Here is a 12,004-nt window from a genome sequence, read left to right as displayed (position 1 = left end):
TGATATCGTGAGATGAAATCAGCGTTTGGACGTGCGATTTTACGTTGATTCCATCTCATGATATGGTATCATGAGATGTGATTTCATATTCTCCATAAACCATGATATGGAATTGTATGGCAATTCCATATCATGATTTGAGATATTTTAATACAAAAATTGATCCACGAGTTTATATTTTGTTAATACAACTCACATTTATATCTACTAACCATTTATTTCATATGTAAATAAAATTTATAATCACATCATTACTTTTTAAAATTTATTATTCTCACTGACATAAAATTTATTATTTTCACCAATATACAGTCACTTTAACTCACACCAACCGATTGTTGAGTAATAAATTTATTTTATGGACTTAATAAGTGCACATTTATATTTTATGTGTAAGTTATTAGTTTTTAGTTACATATTTCCTATCAACTTTGTTTAAAGAGATAGTATTTATTTTATGACTTTGCATTGTCTTGGAAGCGCTATTTTTATGAAGTGCATTCTATAATGCTTCCAATTTATTTTATGTTCACTAAACTAATATTGATGTTTTTTTTTATTTGGTGGGATTGTGTTGGTGCGATTGATGGAACATATATAGAAGGGGAGATTTCTAAAGCGGTGCAACAAACATATCGTAATCGTAAAGGAAGAACATCACAAAATGTCTTATGTGCTTGTGATTTTGATATGTGATTTACCTTTGTTGCTGCTGGTTGGGAAGGTACTGCACATGATAGTAAAGTACTTGAGAATGCACTTGTTGAACCAACGTCACAATTTTCATTTCCGTCACATGATAACTTTAAATTACATCCTTAGAATAAATATTATTTATTTACACAAAGTTGTCTCATTTACGTCACATATGTTTTTAGTAATTATTTATAAAATGTTGTTGGTAGATAAATATTATGTTGTTGATGCTGGTTTCCGAAACACAAAAGGATTTTTAGCTCCATACAAAGGATTACGTATCATTTGCAAGATTACCGAGGAAATGAAAGAGAGCCTCAAAATGTCAAAGAACTATTTAATTATAGGCATTCATCTCTGCGCAATGTGATTGAGCGAACTTTTGGAGCTTGAAAAAATAGATTTAGAATACTGAAACAAGGCATAAACCATTATGATATTGATACACAAGTGAAAATTGTCATAGCTTATGCAGTGTTACATAATTATTTGCGAGAATACCAAAGTACTGATGAAATATTTATGGTATATGAACATGAAAATATAGTTGCGTATGATATTGACCAACAAATGACTCAAAGTAACAATATTGGTTCGTCTTCTCGGTCACATGATCGAAAATGCAAGTTCAACGTAAGGAAATTGTTCATACTATGTTGGAGGATTATATTAAAGACTAGTACACTACAATTTATGTTCAATTTTTTTAATTAAATTAAAGTTAGATGAAACAATTACTTAAGTGGAGAACAAATAGCTTTGTAATAATTTATTTTGCGATTTTATAAATTTTTGTTTATTTGATAAGATTGAATAAATAATTGGGGCTATTTTAATAGTTTTACAACTTATGAGATTTTTATGTTTATGAGAAAATATACAACTCAAAAATTTCATATCGCATGTCCAAACAAAACTTCATTTCATCTCATGATTACATATCATGATACCATATCGCATGGTCAAACGGTTCCTTAAACTAAGAGAGAATAAAAAGTTCTATTTCACTTATGTTGTAAGATCAAAAATGTATTTAAGTTCAGTAATCAAGTAAAGGGATATTTTTTAAGACTGTCAATAGCTCGAAAATAAAACTAATATTTCACGCAGAATTTAGTGAGATTTTCAATACTTTTCTCTTTGTTTTATATAACTTGGCACAATGAATTTTGCACATTCTTTAAAAGATATTTTCTCCATTTTATAATAAACTCTTTCAAATGATATGTCACTTGTGAATTTACAATACAACAATGTTCATAATGCATAATGAACAATTTTAAAGAAAATACAACACCGAGAATATTTGTGTTTGCATTCTTACTAATTAAAATTTTTAAAAATGGCTAAAAATCAATTATTGAAATTATCATACTTCTAACTTTAAGATTTTCACAAGCAATTGGGTATTTTAAAGTGCTCTTTTTGTATTTATACTTTATCTGTTTTTTTTTTTTTTACACAGATCATTGATGTTTGCTTGTCTTTTGGAGGTGATACAAAACATTGACGGAAATAACAAAAAATTCATAATGAATTAAATTGATTTGATCAATTAACTATATATGACTGATATAAAATAAAAAAGATATTGAGAAATAACTTCCCCTAACCAAAACATTGCTTGAGGAATACATTATAAATGCTATTATATCATAATTCTTAACCGCACCGAAAATCGAATCAAACCGCAAATTGAGTCAAATCGAAAAAAAACTCGACTAATGATTTGGTTTGACTTGGTTTAGTATTGAAAAAAAATGACTATACTTGGGTTGGTTTGGTTTTAACTAAAAAAGTCAACCCGAGACCAAACCAAACATTATATATGTAATTTTTAAAGTTTATTTTATACATAAAAGTATTTACTTTGATGTAATTTCTAAATATTACTTATAAGTTTTCAAAAATTTTATCTTTTAACATATTTTTTCAAGTTTTTTGAGACTTAAAATTTTGAACGGTCCAATAAAGGTTATAGTCCATAGATGTTAGTAGCTTTAATAAAGCTCAATTCGAAATCAATCAATACTATGCTAACAAAATAAATTAATTCAACACTAAGAATGACAATAATGTTGAATATTTGTTCTTTAGTTTTACATTGGTTTAGCCATTTAACATATATAATCTAATTTCAATTTATGTAATACTTATTAAACTTATTTCTGCATGATTTAGTACTTTTAAATTATGATCATTTTCATTATGACTTTGCAATATTTTTTTTAAATGATGGTTTCATAATTATTTTTTATTGAATATTTTAGTGTCATCACTCATCTCATATTTTGTGTTATTTTTTTAAGGAAAACCTTATATAGTTGTATTTTGGTTAGACTAAAGAAATATTTGGAGCACAAGTTAATTATATGTTAGTATGCATACTTTACTGGAAAAATCCAAACACCTGAAAAAATCCGAGGTTTATTAGTTTGGTTTGATTTAAAAATTTGACAAAATTGTTTGGTTTGGTATTTAAAAAACCCGAACCAACCTGAAGTTGAAAAACCCGAAATACCCAAAAAAATTTAGTTTGGTTTGATTTATAAATTTAAATATTTTACACAAATAATTTGGTTTAATACTTAAAAACTCAAACCAACCCGATCATGTACACCCCTATATAGAAGTCAATAACTTTCTCCTAAAAAAAATACATACGGAAAATTTTTATTTTTCTTCCATGAATTATTTAACAATATTAGAATACCATGGAATCCAAATAAACTAAAACTCATACAAATTTTCACAAAATTGATGATTCTGATTAGATTCAGAGGCTTCATAAGGAGCGCCTAATATAAAATAGGAAAAATGTACCCCGAATAGCTATATAATAATATAGCTCAAAACTTACCTTACAAATCTTTGGCTCAAAACATAATTTGATATAGAAGAATATACATCTAGTATATAATAATATACAAATCTCTCACTCTATAAATAGATTATATATTGCTACTAGATAATGGTGCCCGTGCTATGCACGGGCCCAATATATAAATGGTATGTTTTGGGGCTAATAACGGAGTTTTTGAAGCGATTGTTTGCGTGGATAAAGGAATAAGTTTTTTTTATCACAAACTTGTACTTTCTTTGACACTATTTAAGACATAATAAGACTACTCACATACAACATTTTTGAAATATTTTATGTTGTCAATTATCATGATTTATAGTATTTTTACGATAGATTCACTTCAACAATCATTGGAATTTTTTGTATTTTTTTCAAAACATATTTTAAGTTGTCAATTATCATGATTTATAGTATTTATATGCAATTTTTAAATATAAAAAACACACCAAAAAAGACAAATAAATTAAAATGGACCCAATATATGTTATTTTTGTTGTCTCAATTTATGTGACACGAATAAAATTTGGAGAGTCATCCAAATTTTCATTTTTTTTTAAAAAATGTTTTAAGTTATTAATTATTGTAATAAATGGTGTTAAATTGTCCAATAATATAAATTTTAAAGGTACAACCATAAAAGAAGAATGTACAACACTATCTAAGTACATGTAACACTTGTCATGTGCTAAGTAGTAGCTATTCCCACTTATTATATATAGTAATATTCATATGCAATATTATACAAAATAAAATATGTATTTATACACTCATAGACAGTTTTATTCACTAATATACAAATCAAAATTTTATCAAATTTCACTGATTGATTTCTCTCAAATGACATGAAATCTTCTTAAAAAAGCGACTGAATCAGCCACCTAGATGAAACTTGTGAAGGCCTATCATTCGCAAATAGATGAGACATCATGAATAAGTAAATAATTTGATTGAGAGATATTCTAAAAATTATTGGCAGTTACCTTTTGAAAATTTGCTATAATAATCATGCCGGTAATTTATGATTTTTTGGAGTTGTGCACGAAATTTTTAAACAATTCTTATTGAATTGGATTTTTTCATCAAGATATATCATTAGGCTCTAAAGTTGGACTTTTTAGAGGTCAAGAAGGGCATGTAGCCCAATAACATCTCTTTAGGGCTCTTCAGCTCATCCTTCCGGCCAATTCAGCTAAGCATTTAAAATTTGACTAAATTATGTGAAGTAACTTTATAAGCTACACTAAAATGTAATACTAGTTAATATGTATTCTCAATAGACTTAAAACTAATTTAGGAAAAGAACATTTAATGTTAAAAGTAGAAATTTAAAAATAAAAATAAGGGAAAATTAGTAAATTAGTTAAAAATTCTAACATAATTATTAAAAATATTTATAATTTACCTCACCTTAATTACAGTTTTCTAACTCATTCTCTCTCATGTGTTTTCAAAAACAAAAAGAAGTATTTTCTCTCTCATTGATTTCCCTCTTCCAATTCTTCTTCATCCTTCAACTTTCGCTTCTCTCTCTTCCGTTCTTTCCGGGTTTTTTCAGAAATTGAAAAATATATCTCTAAAAATATTCACAACAATCCCTTTGATTAAGATATGCATCTTTATCCGATTTTTAGGTTTGTTTACTGATTTTATTTTTGTTTAAATCATTCAAAAAAATTGTTTGATCAATTTTGTTTAGGGTTTGAAAACCTCAAAATCACTCTCTAATGGCCGAATCTAAGAGGATTTACAAGAGGTATCCAACTAAATCAACAATTTTCTAGCAATATAAAATAGTATGTGTATTGAAATAAAATAGTATTCAAAATTCATTAAGTATGCGTATTGATATAAAATAGTATTGTCACTGTCTATGGATATTGTGGGTTTGTTAGTATAGATATTGTATTCCTTATCTTTTTTGTATTTGTGGACAGTCTGTTAGGTTTGATAATATACCCACATACTTGGACTCATCATATCTATGCATCCTTTTCTAGTTGTGGACATTGTAAGAGTGTTGTTTGTATTCAGTCAATTAAAGATACATATTTACTTTAGATAATTGTATTCATTTTTTAAGAAATAGTGATGCTATTTTAGATTGTATTCATGTTTTATTATTTGATGGTTTTGTATTCATTATGTTATATATGTTGTATGTATTTTGTGTGCAGTATAGTTTATTTTGTGATAAAACATGTTTCGGTCATTATATGAGAATCAATTATTCGTTAACTGTTGAATCATTAATTTGTTTGGAAGTTTTGACATGAAAGTTTTTAAATTTTTTCGAGTAATTATAATATTTTTGGATGACGAGACAGAGTTTTACTAATGCACAAGTGAATACGGATTTAGATTTGGCTTTGATGAACAAAAAATCAGAAAAAGGAACATAGTAAACGAAGAAGAAGAAAGAGAGTGAGAGAAGAAGGTTGCAAAAATTGTATTCATATTAATTTTTGTTTGTCAATTGTTTTTCTTTTACTCAACATTTGTATTTTTAAAGAACATTGTATTTATTTTTTAGTTTGTAGTCAATCCAATAGGTATGCCAAATGGATTTGTATTTCTTAAGCGTTGATGTATCCTATTTCTTTCACAGTCAATTTGTATTTTTTTAGAATATTGTATTCTTTCTCAAAAGATTATATTATTTCCACTATATATGCTATTTTCTTCCAGAATCTTATATCCTTTCTTAAATCGTATTCACATGTAATGATTAGATTATATTGGGATGCAATCAGTATTATTTTTATAATACAAATAAAAGAAAAATATATTTGGCAACCATGTAATACAATTTTGATCATTGGATACACTTTTTAGTTTTCACTATAAAAGTAAAATACATATATAATTCAATCATGAATACTTTTTTTTATATGAATGTGAATTTGTATTTGTTGATGATTTTGTATTCAATTTTTATGGAATACAATATAGTTATGTGTGTTGACACCCAATTTTGACCCTCCACAATATAAATTAATTATCGAGCTTCTTCAATTTCAAACGATTTAAAATAACTAGTTTTATATAAAACTTTAAAAAATAAATATAGATATAGTTTGCAAGTTATTTTAAATAGTTTTGTCACTTCTTTAATATATATTTATGTTTTATATAGTTATGTATATAATTAATGCATTTTATGAGTATTCAAAAATCATCCCGAAAAGATTTTATATTTTTAAATACTTTATTAGCAAGGATCATAATTTTGAATTAATAAATTTTATGAAATTCAAAATACTTTCAAGTTATTTTTAGAGTAATATTATCATTTTAATAATTTTAATAATTTTAAATAATAAATATGTATATTTTTTACAATCACGTTATTTTATAAATATTTGAAAATCATCACAAAGATTCTACATTTTAGTTAAATATTTTATGACTTTAAGTTATAGTTTCGAGTTAATTAGTTTTTAATTAAACTAATTATTTTATAATAGAAATAATTATTATATTTCGTTAAGATTAAAAAGCTCGTTAATTAATTAATATTAATTCATCTAAATTAAACTCAATATGTTTATCTCTTAAAAGATCTAACCCCTTTTCTTATTTGGGCCAATTTTCAGCAGCCCATTAGGTTCAATTTCCCAGCAGCCCATCAACCCAACACTTTCCATTTTCCTCCCAACCAATCCTATTAGCAGCCTTCACTAACCCAGGCCCAAACACATCAAACCCAACATACAACATACAATACATACACAGTGTACAAACATCAATATGTGCAGCAGTACATACGTTACCCCTGTACACATCTTGTTCTTCTTCAGACGCTAAGAACAGAGTGCCCATCCCTCTGCGAAAATCTCGTCACCCGTCTGTGAACCCATAACCCTAGCAACCTAATCCATCACCCTCACGTCTCTTTTTCCCCCATTTTCACGGAAATCGCAGGCCTGCATAACAGCCTTCACTGTTGTTTCGAAAGAGCAGTAGAAATTCAAATCTTTGTTTGAATTTTCCAGTGGATTTTACCCCCCTAAATCGCACATCTTTCCCTATAAATAACCCTCTTACTCTCAGTGATTAGGACACAATTTTGAGTTTGGTTTTGAAGCAATAATCACTTCTACACTTAATGTTTATCTAGTCTTTTGATTTTAAGTTTCGAGAAGATCGTCGTTTGGATTTTCTTAGCCTTCCTTTAGTATTCGAAGAGAGTGGTGGAATCGCTCTTCTCGTCATCTCAATTCGCTATCCCCGAAAAGGTAGCACTTCTTTTATGATTTGGTTTCTTTATTGTGAGATAAGAGTCGTTTAGTTTTATGGTTTGATCCTGTTGCTAGACTGATTTAAGGATGATATAATAATCGGTGGTTCAATTTGTTCGCTATTCATGTTGTTGTGTGGTTCCGTTTTTGCTCAAAATCTTAATGATTCTGTTTGGCGTTGAGTCGGTTTCTTCTTATTTTCTTTTCATTTCATTGTTGATCTCGTATGGTAAACTGTGAGTGTTGCGGTTCAATCGTGAAGTTCGAAATCATCTTGTATAGATGATTTCGATTTCCATAATCTGATAAATAGATTGTTTTTACCCTTATTACTTGCAAACTAAGTGTTGTGACTCATCTATTGGTAGTTGTATCTCCTAACTTAGTCATTATGTATTTATGTCTATTGTTTCTGATTGTGATCTGATCCTTTGAGTTTTCAAGTTTTAAATGTTTAGTTTTGGTCAAAAGATAGCTTGTTTAGTTCTCGGTTGAATTGAAGGTTGGCCGTGGTGAGTCTTAATATTTAAAATCAATAGCATCATTTAGTGGGTTCATGTGGCCGGATTTTATTTATTTGAAGTTTCTTTCCAAGTTCCTTGGGTATACATGTATCCTTAAATTAGTTTGACGTGTTGTACTTTGCTTTTATCCTTAGAAAAAGCTCCCCTGGTGATAAGCTTAAAATGTAATTCTCTCTAGTGTATTTGTTATTATTCAAATAATCAATTAATATATGCTTGTTTCTTCTGCCAAGTGGGGGCTGCTTATGTTTCTTTAGTTATTAGGAAAGAATGGACCCTCATCCTTTATTTCATTGTAGAAAACACACTTGTCACCTAATGTCGTTGGTTAACATGTCTAGGAGGATTGTTTATTTTATTTCTTTGGCCTAGTTTGTGATTTTTCTCCAATGCATTGTAACAATATTGGTTCATTGATATGAATTTACATTTTGTTAGAGTGATTGTATTGGTGTAGCTTCAAGTTTATTTATTATGTTAAGATTGAGATACTTCACTCGATATTGTTTGAAATAATTGAGTTATGTGGTAATGAAGTTGATGTCAACAGTGGTCTGTTGCCACTGTCCTTGTATTTTTCGATCGAATTATTATGATCCTTACTTTTGTGCCTTTCTTTCTGTTGCATATGAATATGCTTTGAATCCATGATGGATTCTTCTCCTCCTTGCATTTCGAAATGAGCCACAAAGGCCCAAATCCATTTGTTCTCCGAGTCAGCCCCCTGGGAATAGAGAAGTTGACGAACAGGTGGAAGGTGGTAAATACAAGGGCTGGAAATTGAAAACAAGTCTCAAAAAGCTGAAAACAGGCTGAGATACAACTTGTATACATTGATATACATCGGTATACACTCATATACAGGTCGAAAAGTGTGAAAACATAGGTCTGAGGCGAGATACAGGTGTTTGGAAGCAGGAGATACATGAAAAAAGCTGATATATGCGCTCATATACACTTATATACAGTCAGTGTATACAAAAACGGGATTGATTTAAAGGCCAAAATTTCAGCGAAATTGGACCAAAGGAGGCCCAAATTCATTTCCTCCTTACTCTTTAATTATTTAATTATTTAATTATGATTATTTATTGTTTGTTGTTTAACTCTAACTTTATAATTTTTAATTAACTTAATTAGATTCCCCAAAAGATAAGTTATTTTCTTTGTGTTCGTTAACTTTTAATATTTTTTTTTATTTCATTAATCAAATATGTTGATCAAATTATACTTTCTAATTAAGTTAAACCCTTTTTTTAGATACATTATTTGACGCCTCTTCACTTAATCACATTTTACTCATTTTATTATTTTAGTTAAAATATTTTTTTTTCTTAAATAAACTTTAAAAATGTTAGTCAAAACTTTTCCAATTAATAAAAAATAAAAATATATATATATAAAATATATGCTTAGTCGTTTTCTCAAAAAAGGTTAGTCAATTAATTAAAAAATGTTTTTTATACCTTAATTTATTAAATTGGTTTAAATTATTATTTCAAAGTGAATAAAATAAATTCTAATTAATCTTGTTTTATTAATATTCTAATCACTTGTATTTCGAGTCAATTGTTCCATTTTGAATCCTTTTCTCTAAAAATCAAAATAAAATGTGTCATTTATTTAATTATTTTCTCAAAGTTAATCAAATATTGTAAGTTATTATTTTTATGTTAAATCATTATTTTCCTAAAAATAGTCAAATATACTTTAGTCAAGTCGCAGGTCAACCGCATGTTAGCGGGCACTTCGAATGCTTAAACCCTTCTCGAAGTGTAAATTGAACCCCGAACCCCCTTTGGTATTTTCAAATGATTTTTTTCTGTTTAAATCTTTGAAAATTATAAGTGTTCTTAATTTCTTTAAAAAATTAAGTGGCGACTCTTTTTCTAAGTATTTTCTCAAATTGTTTTATACTTGGAACATTTTCAAAGTGATTTTTCTAAAGGTTAGGAAAATTACGGCATAACAACGTGGATAACTTTTTTGTCTGGAGCGATGATAGCCTTACGATCATCCTATCGAACGCTTGGTGGTAGCTTCCTCCAGAACTAAAAGCCGCACCAAACAGAAGTGAAAAAAAGAAGTAGACTCAAATGTCGAAAATAAAAATTAGAAATAAAATAACGACATGAAAAAACCGGCTGAATGTTTATGAAAACAAATATTGGAACACCAAATAAGATTAGATCCCATTCGTAGCAATACAGGGATGAACAAGGCACCAAACAACAAATTCAGCAAAACACTTTAACTTCCTGTCCAGCGTCGATTTGTATGTCTATCTGTTTGTATGGATCTCTTTTTTTTCAGCAAAAACTTTGATCAATTGTCTTGTCTTCTATGAAGAAGGAGGATCATCAATGGAGAATTGAAAGTCGTTAATGGGGGATGAGGAAGACGAGAGAATGTGTCACCTATTTTAGTCTCTTAATTTGTATCAATCTCTTTTTTCCGGCAAAAATCTTGTCTTGCTTTCTACGAAGAAGGAGGATCATCAATGGAGAATTGAAAGTCGTTAATGGATGATGAGGAAGATATTTTAGTCTCTTAATTTGTATCATTCTCTTTTTTCCGGCAAAAATCTTGTCTTGCTTTCTACGAAGAAGGAAGATCATCAATGGAGAATTGAAAGTCGTTAATGGATGATGAGGAAGACGAGAGAATTTGTGCCTATTTTAGTCTCCTTAATATGTAAAGTAAGTAATAATATATTTTCAACACTATTTACTTAATTTGAAAGATTGATTTTCTCTAATTTGTTATTTGCTTAGTTGTATTTTATTAAGTTAAATTAAAGAAAAAAATACATAAATCAATAATATAATAAACTAAAATATTGACATTTTTAATAAATATTGAAGTGTGGCTAAGGGGTCCTAAAATGCTAAAATATTGACATTTTGAAAATTTTCCCTAAAAATAATTCTTTTCTCGTTATGGGCTTAACGAATTGGGTTTGGCCTTCATTATTCTCTTCTCTGTTTTGGGCCTAATGCACTAATACTTTTTTTTGGGCCACCATTTATTTTAGGAAAAACTATCTAAATGGATCATAAAACTCAAAATAATTACATGTTCATACCCAAATTCAAAATAATTCAGCAATATCTATTCTCTCAAAAAAATAAAAAATTATAGCCCATACCTCCTATTCATTAAGCCTGATAATTTTTGTTTAACTGATACTAAATCAGTATCATATATTATATTGATATCTTAAGGCTGATAATTTCGCTTAACTGATATTAAATCAGTATATATATATATCGTATTGGTATCAGTAAGGTTCTTGTTCAGAAATTACTCATTAGTCAATAATACTATAAGAGTATATGTATATTGTTGTGGTATCATTAATGTTTCTTGTACATAAATTACTCATTAGTCAATGATATTATAAGAATATATGTATTGTTGTGTTATCATTAAGGTTTATTGTTCAGAAATCACTCATCAGTCAATGATACAATAAGAGTATATATATATATATATATATATATATATATACTCTTATAGTATCATTGACTAATGAATGATTTATGAACAATAAACCTTAATTATACCAATACAAATTTATATATAAATTGATTTAGTATCAATTAAATATATATATATATATATATATTGATTTAGTATCAATTAATCAAAATTATCAGCCTTAATGATACCAATACAGTGTA

The sequence above is a fragment of the Solanum stenotomum genome, chromosome 1 (genome assembly GCF_019186545.1).
Source record: "Solanum stenotomum isolate F172 chromosome 1, ASM1918654v1, whole genome shotgun sequence".
In the NCBI taxonomy this organism is placed as follows: Eukaryota; Viridiplantae; Streptophyta; class Magnoliopsida; order Solanales; family Solanaceae; genus Solanum; species Solanum stenotomum.
Note: the sequence above shows the minus strand (reverse complement) of the source record.